Source organism: Miniopterus schreibersii, assembly GCF_964146895.1.
Source record: "Miniopterus schreibersii genome assembly, chromosome: 14".
In the NCBI taxonomy this organism is placed as follows: Eukaryota; Metazoa; Chordata; class Mammalia; order Chiroptera; family Miniopteridae; genus Miniopterus; species Miniopterus schreibersii.
The window spans coordinates 7,397,025-7,409,839 of NC_138114.1; the positions used below are offsets into that span (position 1 = coordinate 7,397,025).

The 12,815-nt window shown below is 53.4% G+C and overlaps 1 protein-coding gene across 3 annotated transcripts in view; it reads right to left on the reverse strand.

Moving 5' to 3' along the window:
* ALOX5 (arachidonate 5-lipoxygenase) overlaps positions 1 to 12,815 on the reverse strand; it is a 61,825-nt gene that overhangs the window by 15,254 nt on the left and 33,756 nt on the right. The gene's annotated exons all lie outside the window — the stretch shown is intronic.

The following is a 12,815-nucleotide window of genomic DNA, read 5'->3' on the forward strand; positions in this document are numbered from 1 at the left end:
CCAGGCCAGGCTGGCCCTGTGACGCTGTCTTGGGGGCACTGATGGCAGGTTCCATACAGACCCGTCTGTGGGAGCCGCCTGTTGCCGTAGCGCAAGGCTGGTCTGCATGGCTCAGGGCCGAGCCTGGGCCCCCTGGCACGAGAGGGGCCCAAGCAGCACTGAGCGTGGTCTGAGAGGGGTGGCAGATGCCTGGGGCAGGGGACCATGCCAGAGGTGCTCCTTCAGTGGGCTCCTCTTCCTGCCCCACCCCAAAGTGCCAGGCAGAGCCGGTCCCCTCCCCGAAGAAGCAGCCCTGCTGGAGAGGGCCCGGCAACCCCAGGACTCTTGCCGTGGGCTTTGGCTGAGCAGTGTCACGGGAGGGTCTGAGAGCCCCGGGGCCTCCTCATGCTCTCCCCGACCAGCGAATGGAAGCACTGAGGTTGGAACGTTTTATCCAGAGTGCACCTGGCTGATCGGGACAGAGGCCTCTGCCATCCCAGGAAGCCACCTGTGAGCACGCATAAAGGCGACAAGTCCGGGTGCCCGCAGGGAGGGAATCGGCTGAGGAGCGGAGACGCTGGGCCCCTCCTGGCTCTGCCGGACAGGGCGGGCCTCAGACAAAGCCCCGCACGCCCCCTCGCGGCGCCCATTCTGGGTCTACCTCAGTTTAGCGGATGCTTTCCCTGCGGACCGATTGCCCTGGGACCCTAAGAGCCACGTTGCTCAGGGGAGGGCCCTGGGCCTCTGTGAGCCTCGATTTCTCCTCAGGCTGCCTGCAGGTCATTGAGACGCCGTGACGCCTGGACGGGGTTGGAGCAGCCCGGCAGCGGCCGCCCCACGGTCAGCGCAGCCCTGGAGGCTGGGGAAGGACCCGGCGGCGTCCTTCAGTCTCTGGCTGGTGTCCGCACCACCGTGATCCCCGCCCCTCACCAGGAAGGAAAAGCTCTGACACCCCTGCCTGTCCTACCCCCTGCCTGTCCCACCCCCGCCTGTCCCACCCCCGCCTGTCCCACCCCCGCCTGTCCTACCCCCTGCCTGTCCCACCCCCGCCTGTCCCACCCCCGCCTGTCCCACCCCCGCCTGTCCCACCCCCGCCTGTCCCACCCCCGCCTGTCCCACCCCCGCCTGTCCCACCCCCGCCTGTCCCACCCCCTGCCTGTCCCACCCCCGCCTGTCCCACCCCCGCCTGTCCCACCCCTGCCTGTCCCACCCCCTGCCTGTCCCACCCCCGCCTGTCCCACCCCCGCCTGTCCCACCCCTGCCTGTCCCACCCCCTGCCTGTCCCACCCCTGCCTGTCCCACCCCCTGCCTGTCCCACCCCTGCCTGTCCCACCCCCGCCTGTCCCACCCCCTGCCTGTCCCACCCCTGCCTGTCCCACCCCCGCCTGTCCCACCCCCTGCCTGCCCCCCTGTTGCTGGCTGCAGCCCCCCCTCGTGTGCAGGCTGCTAAGGCCCAAGAACGTCCCCGTTTACCTTCTTCCTCACCTGCCTCTTGAATGATCCTTGTTAGTGAGTCTCTGGGGACAGAAGCCCTTGCTAGGCTAGAGGAATAAATCTCATGTGGCATCTAGTGGGAGAGGAGAGGCCTTCCCAGGTCCCTAGACCCCCCAGAGCCCTGAGGATGGCCCAGTGCTAGATGGCGCCCAGGAAAGAGGCCCTGGACCCGGGATCTTGTGGGGAACTGGAGCAGGTGACAGTCCACGGCCCCGTCATACCCCTAGGAGTGGGTCACAGTCCACAATCCCCCCTGGGAGTGGGTCACAGCCCACAGTTCCCCTGGGAGTGGGACACAGTCCATAGTCTCCTCTGGGAGTGGGTCACAGTCCACAGTGCAGTCATTCCCCCTGGGAGTGGTCACAGTCCACAGTCCCCCCTGGGAGTGGGTCACAGTCCACAGTGCAGTCATTCCCCCTGGGAGTGGTCACAGTCCACAGTCCCCCCTGGGAGTGGGTCACAGTCCACAGTGCAGTCATTCCCCCTGGGAGTGGTCACAGTCCACAGTGCTGTCATTCCCCCTGGGAGTGGTCACAGTCCACAGTCCCCCCTGGGAGTGGGTCACAGTCCACAGTGCAGTCATTCCCCCTGGGAGTGGTCACAGTCCACAGTCCCCCCTGGGAGTGGGTCACAGTCCACAGTGCAGTCATTCCCCCCGGGAGTGGGTCACAGTCCACAGTGCAGTCATTCCCCCCGGGAGTGGGTCACAGTCCACAGTGCAGTCATTCCCCCCGGGAGTGGGTCACAGTCCACAGTGCAGTCATTCCCCCTGGGAGTGGTCACAGTCCACAGTGCTGTCATTTCCCCTGGGAGTGGGTCACAGTCCACAGTGCTGTCATTCCCCCTGGGAGTGGGTCACAGTCCACAGTGCAGTCATTCCCCCTGGGAGTGGGTCACAGTCCACAGTGCAGTCATTCCCCCTGGGAGTGGGTCACAGTCCACAGTCCCCCCTGGGAGTGGGTCACAGTCCACAGTCCCCCCTGGGAGTGGGTCACAGTCCACAGTGCAGTCATTCCCCCTGGGAGTGGGTCACAGTCCACAGTGCAGTCATTTCCCCTGGGAGTGGGTCACAGTCCACAGTGCTGTCATTTCCCCTGGGAGTGGGTCACAGTCCACAGTGCAGTCATTCCCCCCGGGAGTGGGTCACAGTCCACAGTGCAGTCATTCCCCCTGGGAGTGGTCACAGTCCACAGTGCTGTCATTTCCCCTGGGAGTGGGTCACAGTCCACAGTGCAGTCATTCCCCCTGGGAGTGGGTCACAGTCCACAGTGCAGTCATTCCCCCCGGGAGTGGGTCACAGTCCACAGTGCAGTCATTCCCCCTGGGAGTGGGTCACAGTCCACAGTCCCCCCTGGGAGTGGGTCACAGTCCACAGTCCCCCCTGGGAGTGGGTCACAGTCCACAGTGCAGTCATTCCCCCTGGGAGTGGGTCACAGTCCACAGTGCAGTCATTCCCCCGGGAGTGGGTCACAGTCCACAGTGCAGTCATTTCCCCCGGGAGTGGGTCACAGTCCACAGTGCAGTCATTTCCCCCGGGAGTGGGTCACAGTCCACAGTGCAGTCATTCCCCCTGGGAGTGGGTCACAGTCCACAGTGCAGTCATTTCCCCTGGGAGTGGGTCACAGTCCACAGTGCTGTCATTTCCCCTGGGAGTGGGTCACAGTCCACAGTGCAGTCATTCCCCCTGGGAGTGGGTCACAGTCCACAGTGCAGTCATTCCCCCCGGGAGTGGGTCACAGTCCACAGTGCAGTCATTCCCCCCGGGAGTGGGTCACAGTCCACAGTGCTGTCATTTCCCCCGGGAGTGGGTCACAGTCCACAGTGCAGTCATTCCCCCTGGGAGTGGGTCACAGTCCACAGTGCTGTCATTTCCCCTGGGAGTGGGTCACAGTCCACAGTGCAGTCATTTCCCCCTGGGAGTGGGTCACAGTCCACAGTGCAGTCATTCCCCCTGGGAGTGGGTCACAGTCCACAGTGCTGTCATTCCCCCTGGGAGTGGTCACAGGCTCTCCAGCTGGGTCCCTGAACTGGAACAGGGCGAGTGTGACAGTGCTCAGAGGGAGCGGCTCAGGGAGGAAGTGGAGTTAGGAGGAAACATTTGTGTGACCTCTGGAGACACATTTTTGTCTACTCACAGACAGCTGGGATACAGGGAACTTCAAAGATCTATTATTGTAAAAAGAGGAACCTGTGCCCAGAGAGGGCACCCAGCTCATTTGAGGTCACACAGCCAGGTAACAACATGGCCAGGTAACCGCACAACCAGGTGGAAGCCTGCAGGGAGCTGCTGGCCTGGGCTGGGAGAGGCAGGAGCTCTTGTTTCCTCTACTTTCCCTGCTACTTTCCTCCTAACAGTTTCTTCATTTTCCATTTCACAGTTTTGCCGTTTGGAGGCAGGGTGGGGGTGGGTGGGGGGCAGGGGTGAGGCGGCTTACTGAGGAAGGCTGGCCTTGATCCAGGCAGAGCAGGTGGCTCAGAGGAAAGACACCAGTTACTTAGAAATGCTGCAGAAACGGAACTGCCCAGAGGCGGAGGCCCAGTGCGGAAGCCTCTTTGCTGACCTCAGCCACGAGCTCCAGTCTTGCATAGGCAGGACTGGGTTCGGCCGTGGGCAGAACGGCACCACTATGGCCTGAGCCGTGGGGACACAGACCACTGGGGCCTGTGGATTCTATCAGGAACCTTCAGTGCAGAGCAGGCTGCCAGGCAATGGTGGGTCAGCTTTCCTCATCAGACCACTAGGGGGCTGGACCAAAGGGTCTTGAGCCCCAATCCATATGCTGGCATCCAGACACAAGAACTGAGGGTAGGAGAGAGGGCTGGGAGTCCGTGTGCAAGCCCAGGCCAAAGCGAGAGGGCAGCTGAGATGGGTGCAGATCAGCACAGAGAGTTAAGGACCTGGCCTGAAATCCCAGCGTCATCGCTTCCCAGCCCTGTATCCTTGGGTAAGTCCCTAAACTCACTGTGCCTCAGTTTTCCTCATCCTTGAAATGGGCATAATCATTGTCTCTGCCTCACAGGGCTGACATGATTAGAGAAAGCACCAGTATATAAAGAGATCAACAAACATCAGCAACTAGTACCATGATTTATTTACTGTTACTATTAAAGGCTGCAGCCTTAGGCCACAGTGTTCTGGGGGGACCACTTTTTCTCCCCCTTCCCCAGGGGCCCTCATCTAATTCACTCATCCCCTTTCCTCTTACCCAACTCGTGGAAGAATCTTCACCTATTGACTCCTCTTTACTTCCTCTCATCTGTCCCCCAAAGTGTTCTCGCCCAGGGCACTGGTGACTTCTGAGTGGCTGTATCCAAAGGGCCTGGTCAACCCTAAACTCCCCTGATCTCCTTGAAGCATCTGACAACCAACCCCTTTCTTCTTGACACTAACATGCAGCATTCGAGCCCTTGGACTCCGGCCCTGCTTCAGACCCCATGGTCCTGACCTCCGCTACCCTCCCCTGGTAAAGTTGGACTCTTGGCCACCTCTCTGCCTTGGCAGCCTCGGACCCACAGGCCCAAGTCTAGTCCTCCTGAGTGCCCAGAGTTTGCACTGCCTGGAATGCATCCCCTCTGCTCCTCCCATTGGAGTGGCGAACTCCTATGAATCTTCAAAACCCAGGTTGGGCTGCTCTCCTGGAAAGCGTTTTCTGACGCTGTCCCGGAGTAACTGCCTCCCTGGCCTCGAACTTCTCCAGAGCTCTTTCCTGAGGCATATCTACCCCGTGCTGTTGTGACAAGCTCTCCACAGCCCATCCCCCCCAGACTGAAAGCTTCTTGGGTTGGGACCAAGGGGCCGTTTTGATTCATCTGGGGCCCCACCCCCAGGCGCTCAGTAGCATGTGTCAAGGCAGAGCAGCAGGCAGCCTCCTCCTGGCCGGCTCCCCGGGCTGGGGGAAGCCCAGAGGAGCCAGCAAGCAGGCGGTGCCTGAGCCTGACAGTCAGCCCCCTGGTGAGCTCTCGTTTTTTTGGGGGGGGGGGCTCAGGACTGAGGAGAAAGTCCTCATAAGTACCCAGAACGGAGAGTCTGGAGGAAATTCACCTATAGTGTGCCATACGTCACCATGGGGACATCGCTGACACGAGTTCGTTTAAGTCTCATAACAATTTTAGCAGCTACACGTGATGGGGCTCGTATCACAGGAAGGAAACTTGGGGTCCAAAAACTTCACTCTCCCAAGATGGGCAGCTAGCGTCTGAACCAACCCCAGGTGGCCGGACCTTCAGTAAGCAACCTTTCGCTTTTGAAGGGTAATGAGGTGAGCTGACACTTGTTAATTTTAAGAGATTAATAGGCACCCCTCCCCCGCCCAGGAAAGCAGCAGTAACCTGGTGCTGCAAGTGCGGTCCATGGGCCAGCAGCCTCGGCCTCACCTGGGGGCTACCTGGGGGTTCAGACTCTCATCCCCCCACCAGAGCCTGAGGACCAGCGCTCCCCGGGGCCCACACGGGATGCCGGGGGACAGCCCCTGGGCCCGGTTCCCCCTGGGAAGCCTGGCTGCCCAATGACCAGGAGAAGCCCGGCTGTCCTGAAATGGGCCTGGAAAACCCAGCCATGTTAAGATAAACCTGCACCTTCCTTTATTGAGTATTTTTCAAGGAGAGAATCCGTATTTTCTTTTTTTTTAATCCTTACCTGAGGATATTCTTTCCATTGCTTTTCAGAGAGAGAGGAAGGGAGAGAGGAAGACATTCATGTGAGAGACACGTCGATTGGTTGCCTTCTGCACGCGCCCCGACCGGGCCGGGGATGGAGCCTGCAACTGAGGTACATGCCCTTGGCCGGGATCGAACCCAGGACCCTCCTGTCTGCAGGCCGGCGCTCTAACCCCCCAGCCACACTGGCTAAGGCAGCATTTTCCTTCCTAACCCCAGGGCAGGCTGAGGGCAGGGATGGAGCAGGGCACCAGGAAAGCCAGAAACCAAGCTTGCTGGGAACCAGAACAGCCCTGGAGCTGGCACACGGGAGGCCTCCGTGAGCGCCCGCTGAGCAGCGGCAAGGGGGAGAGGGAAATGAGAACGGGAAAGGCTCACGGTCCTCAACCCCGGTCCCACCGCGCACCCGGGGACACGGAGTCCCTCTGAGGAGTCGGGACAGCGCTGGGACGATGACAGTAAGCAGATTTCTTCACGTCAGGGTTCCTCAAGCCCTTAAAATCTCCTAGACAGGGGCTCTCACTGTGGTCCCCAGGCCGGCTGCATCTGTACCCCGGGACCTTGTTGGAAATACAGACTCTCAGGCCCCACACCTGGCCTCCTGAATCGGAAACCGAGATTTTAACGCGCCTCCAGGGGATCTGATGCAAGCCCTAGCTTGAGAATCACTGCTGAAAAGCTGCGATATTTTCAAATCAAACTGACTACAGGACAACCCCTCTAGGGAAGCACTACCTTATGCTTTGGTTAACTCTTGCTCTTATGCTTTGACTCATTTTAAACAAGAAAAAAAATGCTACTTTAGCAAATATAATTAAAAAAATTTTTGGTTTAACTTTTAGGTGGGATTCCTCCCCCCAACCCTACATTTTCTCAACAAGTTTCTTTTCCGACGGGACAGAGCTCTGATTGCGTAACTAAATTCAATAGAGGGAAACAGGATTGGTACAGAAATGCAGGTACCAGCCAGAAGGAGATGACTTTAAAGTTCCCGAGAAGATTGGGGGCTGTGGGGTGGCATTTGTGGAGCTAAGGGAGAGAGTCCTATTTCCTATGAGTGCTATGGGGACGTGGAGCCAACTGTTTCTGAGCTGTAGTGGCCATAAGAGGGACCAGTGGTCTTCCTCCCAGACCAAACTCCCGGCTTTGGCTTCCACAGCCAAGAGAGTGAGCTCTCTGGGCGCCCCTCTGCTCCACCCTTTCATCTCAGCCTCTCTTGCCCCCCCTGAGCTTCGCAGGGCCCTGCCCCCGGGCCTGCCAGCCTTCTTCCATCCCCTTCTTCTCTCCCTAGAACCCCGACCCATCTTTAGGGTTCCATCTGCTCTTGGCTCCTGCTCTTTGTCCCAGGGCCAGCTCTATCCTTCCCTCCACCACCAGCGTCTTTTAAGGAGCTGCCATATATGTAATGATTTTGTCTGACCTCCAACGAGCACTGGGTGGGTGGTGCGTGGGGCTGGGAGCCGGGGGGGGGGGGGCTGGGGGGACGGAACACACACTCCTCTTCCTGCCTCCCCCCAACAACAGAGCCTCCATCTGGCCTCCTTCCCCCGTCCCCGTCCCCCGCAGGGCTCCCAGCCTTGCTTGGCCTCAATGCTCTCTGAAGCCTTTCTGCACAGCCCCAAGCCTGCATGTCCCACTGCCCACCAGACCCGCCAGCAGAGGCTGCATATGCCTCTCAAGCTCAACATGCCCCCAAACTGGACTCCTCTTCCCTCCAAACCTCTTCTTCCTCAGCTTCCCTTTAAAAGAACCATCTACTTTCCCTACAAGCCAGATGCACATCAAGAACGCCTTGGGTTCTGCCCTCGGCCTCTCCCCATTGTGATCTGAATTCCCCCTGGATCCTAGGTCCGTCCGCACTACCTCCCTACTCTCCTGTTCCCTGTATCATTCAGCTTCTTCCCCACCTCTGGGCTCTCTCGTGAGACCCTCGAAGGCCCCCAGTTAAACTTCTGCATCGTGGCTCCAACTCTCCTCATCTTTCACTGAACATCACAACCCCAGACCCGTAGTGTCAGCTGCAGCTCGTGGCAGCATTTCTGGTGCAGCCTTTTCAGGAAGACGACTGGGGTATGGGTGAGGTGCCTCTGCCCAGTGAGCAGGCTGTGCCTTCAAGGAGCTACCCCACCCAATCTCACCTGATGGGAAATGCATAGTGGGTGAGAGTCTGAGCACCCCGGTCCTTGCATGAGGCTGGTCAGTTCCCCCCAAACTCAGTCACATTTCTGCACTGTCCTCTCTACTGGGAAGGAAACTCTCTTTCTCAATTTCCTTTAAAGAGAACTTTCCCCTATCAACCTGCCAACCTCCTGCAATCAAGCCCCAGACTGCAAATGGTGAGTAGTGAGTAAACACATAAGATGCTCCTCCTTTGATGCCATCAGGAAATTTCACAACTCACCTGGCCCTGTGAGCAGGCCCAGCCACCCGGACTTTGCATGTGGTGCTCTCTCTGCCCCAGCATACTTGCCCTACTTCTCTGTGTCTGCTTGGCCAGCAGCAAGGCCAGCCCTGATGCCCTTCTGCTGTGAAGCCTTCCTGGGTCCCATAATGAGATAACTGCAGAGAGTGAGAGTCCCTCTCCGAGCCCTTGAGGGCAGAGGCCATTAGAGGGAGTGGTGATGGAGAAGGGGTCCTGCCTGGCATGACCACATTACCAAGAATAAGGGAGACTGATGTATCTTTAGAGAGAAGCTTCTCTGTCCACGGCTGACATATGTGGTGCATATGCACACTACATTCTTACAAACCCCCAAGAAGGAGCCATGGTCTTGTTTTTCAGACGAAAACAGCAAAGCTGAGAGGAGTTAGACAGTTTTCCTAGAATCACCTTCTACTAGCCTAGGCACCTCTCCCATGCACCCCTCATCTCCCCGGGGTGGGGGGATTCTTCTGACCTGCTTCCCTGAGGTCAAGCCCCCTTGACTCAGGCTTCACCCTCCTCAAATGCAGAAGCCATGTCCCTTATCTCCTCCTTAGCCCTCCATGGGCCTCAGTTCGCTGTGCCAACAGAGGTGTTACTCAGCTGACTGCTCCAACTGTGCTTTGCCAGGAGAGGCTGAGAGCCCATCTCAGCATTTCTCCCATGTCACTTGGGCCCCATAGCTCAAGAGGCCAAGTCACATGGGAGATGTAAATAAATATGGGGTATGGTGTCATTTGAGAGGTGGTGGCCTGTGCGGCAAATACTGTGGAACACAGGGGAGAAAGCATCACTCAAACCCAGGGGCTTCTAGAAATTTCTGAAAAATACTGAGTTGGACTTCTTTGGGCAAAGAGAAAAAGTAGGGCATTCGAGGCAAAAGAAATGGAGGGCAAAAACAAAGGGGCATGAAGGCTCCTGGCAAACGAGTCTGGATGCACATGGCTGGAATGTCCTATGTGGGGGCAGGAGAGAAGGCTGGGCTCTTGCCTGTGGTTGGGGCAATCCTTGAAAGATTTTCGATAGGGGGGGTAAAAGAGATATACTTGCTTTTGCAGATGAAGCCTCCAATAAGTTATATGACCCCTGAGAAAAACCTTCCAATTGCTCTGTGGAGTGGACCCCAGAGAAGCAGGCAGAAAGATGTTTCTGAACATCCCAGAGAGAAATGGTGGAGCTGGGAGAGGAGGATTTGCACAGTGAGGCCCTAGAATGTGAGCCTGAGCCCAGAAGCAACTGGGAAGAGGGTAAGCCCAAGGAAAAAAATCTAGGCCAGAAGCTTCAAACTTAACTGCACGTTGGAATCACCCAGGGAGCTTGAAAAATATACCAATGCTGCCAGCTGGTGTGGCTCAGTGATGCAGGGTCAACCCATGCACTAAAAGGTTTCCAGTTCTATTGCTAGTCAGGGCACATGCCCAGGTTGCAGGCTCAATCCCCAGTACAGGGCCTGCAAAGACAGTCGATCAATGTTTCTCTCTCGTTGTTTCTATCTCTATCCCTCTAACTTCTCTCTCTAAAATCAGTAAAAACATAAAAAATCTACCAATGCCTCTGATTGAGGTTTACCCTTATAGTTAACCAGCCTGAAAGATTAACTCCACCCACCAAAGGGCCAAGAGCATTCAAGACTCAACTACAGCTCTAGCTGGTTTGGCTCAGTGGCTAGAGCATCTGCCTGCAGACTGAAGGGTCCTGGGTTTGATTTTGGCCAAGGGCACGTACCTCAGTTGCAGGCTTGATCCCTGGCCCGGGTCAGGAGGCAACCAATCAATGTGTCTCTCTCACGTCAGTGTTCCACCCTGCCCCCCCCTTTCGCTGTCTCTGAAAAGCAATGAAAAAAATATCCACAGGTGAGGATTAAAAAACAAAAAGACTCAACTACAACAAGGGGTGCACATAACCTACATTCTTGGAGCACTGAGCTCAGGTGATCTGGAAGATTGTGCCACTGAGTCCATCAAGACACCTACATTATAAAGCCATAATAACAAGTTAAGGAGCCATAGCAGATCTACCTAATGCACAGAGACAAAATGAGGAGACAAAGAAATATGCCCCAAATGAAAGAACAAGAGAAATCCCCAGAAAAAGAATTAAGTGAAATGGAAGTAACCAATATATCAGATGCAGGGTTTAAAACAATGGATGCTCAAGTACCTTAGGGGAAGAATGGATGATGTCAGTGAGAACTAAACAAAGAGATAGTAAACATTTAAAAACACATAGAAATTATAAAAAAGAACCAGTCAGAAATGAAGAATACAATATCTAAAATGAAGAATATAGTAGAAAGAATCAACTGCAGGCTAAATGAAGCAGAGGATCTAATCAGTGATTTAGAGAACAGAGTAACAGTAAGCACCCAAGTGAGCATTAAAAAGAAAAGGGAATTTTAAAAAATGAGGAAAATCTAAGGGACCTCTGGGACAACGTCAAGTGTAATAACATCTACATCATAAGGGTACCAGAAGGAGAAGAGAGAAAGCAAGACATAGAGAACCTGTTTGAAGAAATAATGGCTGAAAACTTCCCTAACCTGGTGAAGGAAAAACTCACACAAGTTCAGAAAGCAGAGAAAGTCCCACTCAAGATGAACCCAAACAGGCCCACACCAAGACACATCAAAATTAAAGTGGCAAAGGTTAAAGACAAACAGAGAATCTTAAAAGCAGCAAGGGAGAGAGAGTTAGGTACATACAAAAGAGCTCCCATAATGCTGTCAGCTGATTTCTCAAGAGAAACACTTCACGCCAGAAAGGACTGGCATGAAATATTAAAAGTGATCAAAAGTAAGGACCTACAACTAAGGCTACTCTATTTGGCAAGGCTATCATTTAAAATGTAAGGTGAATAAAGAGCTTCCCAGACAAAAAAAGCTAAAGGGGTTCACCAACCAGTATTGCAGAAAATGTTAAAAGGCCTGCTTTAAGAAGAAAAAAGAAAAAAAGAAATCGAAAGAGGGAGGCACATAGGTATGAAGAATAAAATGGCAATAAATGAGTACCTGTCAATAATAACCTTAAATGTAAATGGATTAAATGCTCCAATTAAAAGACATAAGGTAGCCGAATGGATAAGAAAACATGACCCATATATATGCTGTCTACAAGAGACACACCTCAGAACAAAAGATGCACACAGACTAAAAGTGAAGGGATGGAAACAAATATTCTAGGAAAATGCCAACCAAAAAAAAAGCTGGGGTAGCAATACTTATATCTGACAAAGTAGACTTCAAAACAAAGGCCATAACAAGAGACAAAAAGGTCACCACATAATACTAAAGAGACCAATCAAACAAGAGGATATAATCCTTGTAAATATATATACACTCAACATAGGAGCACCTAAGTATATTTAAAAAGTCTTGGTGGATATTAAGGGAGAACTTGACAGCAATACAGTCATAGTAGTAGATTTTGACACTGAACTAACATCAATGAGTAGACCTTCCAGGCCAAAAAAAAAAAAAAAAAATTCAGAAGGCAACAGCAGCTTAAAATGACATACTGGATTGAACTGATTTGATATTTACAGAACATTTCATCCCAAAGCAGAAGAATATACATTCTTCTCATGTGCACCTGGAACATTCTCAAAGATAGACCACATGTTAGGACACAAAATAAGTCTTAATGAATTCAAGAAGATTGAAATCATATCAAGCATTTCCTCTGGCCACAATGCTATGAAACTAGAAATCACTTACAATTAAAAAACAGGAAAACATTCAAACACATGGAGGCTAAATAGCATGTCATTAAAGAATGAGTGGGTTAACAATGAGATCAAGGAAGAAATAAAAAATTACTTGGAAACAAATGAAAATAAACACACAACAACTCAAAATTTATGGGATACAGCAAAAGCAGTCCTGAGAGGGAAGCTAGTAGTATAAGGGCTTATCTCAAGAAGCAAACAAAACCCTCAAATATACAATCTAACCCTACACCTAAAAGAGCTAGAAAAAACAACAGAGTCCAGAGTAACTAGAAGAAGGAAATAATAAAAATCAGGGCAGAAATAAGTGACACAGAGACTAAAAAAAATCAAAAAAAAAAAAAATCAATGAAAACAAAAGTTGGTTCTTTGAAAAGATAAACAAGACTGGTAAATCTTCAACCACACTCATCAAGAAAAAGAGAGAGAGGATCCAAATAAATAAAATCAGAAATGAAAGAGGTGAAGTAACAACTGACATCACAGAAATACAATGGATTGTAAGAAAATACTATGAAGAATGATATGCCAACAAATTGGA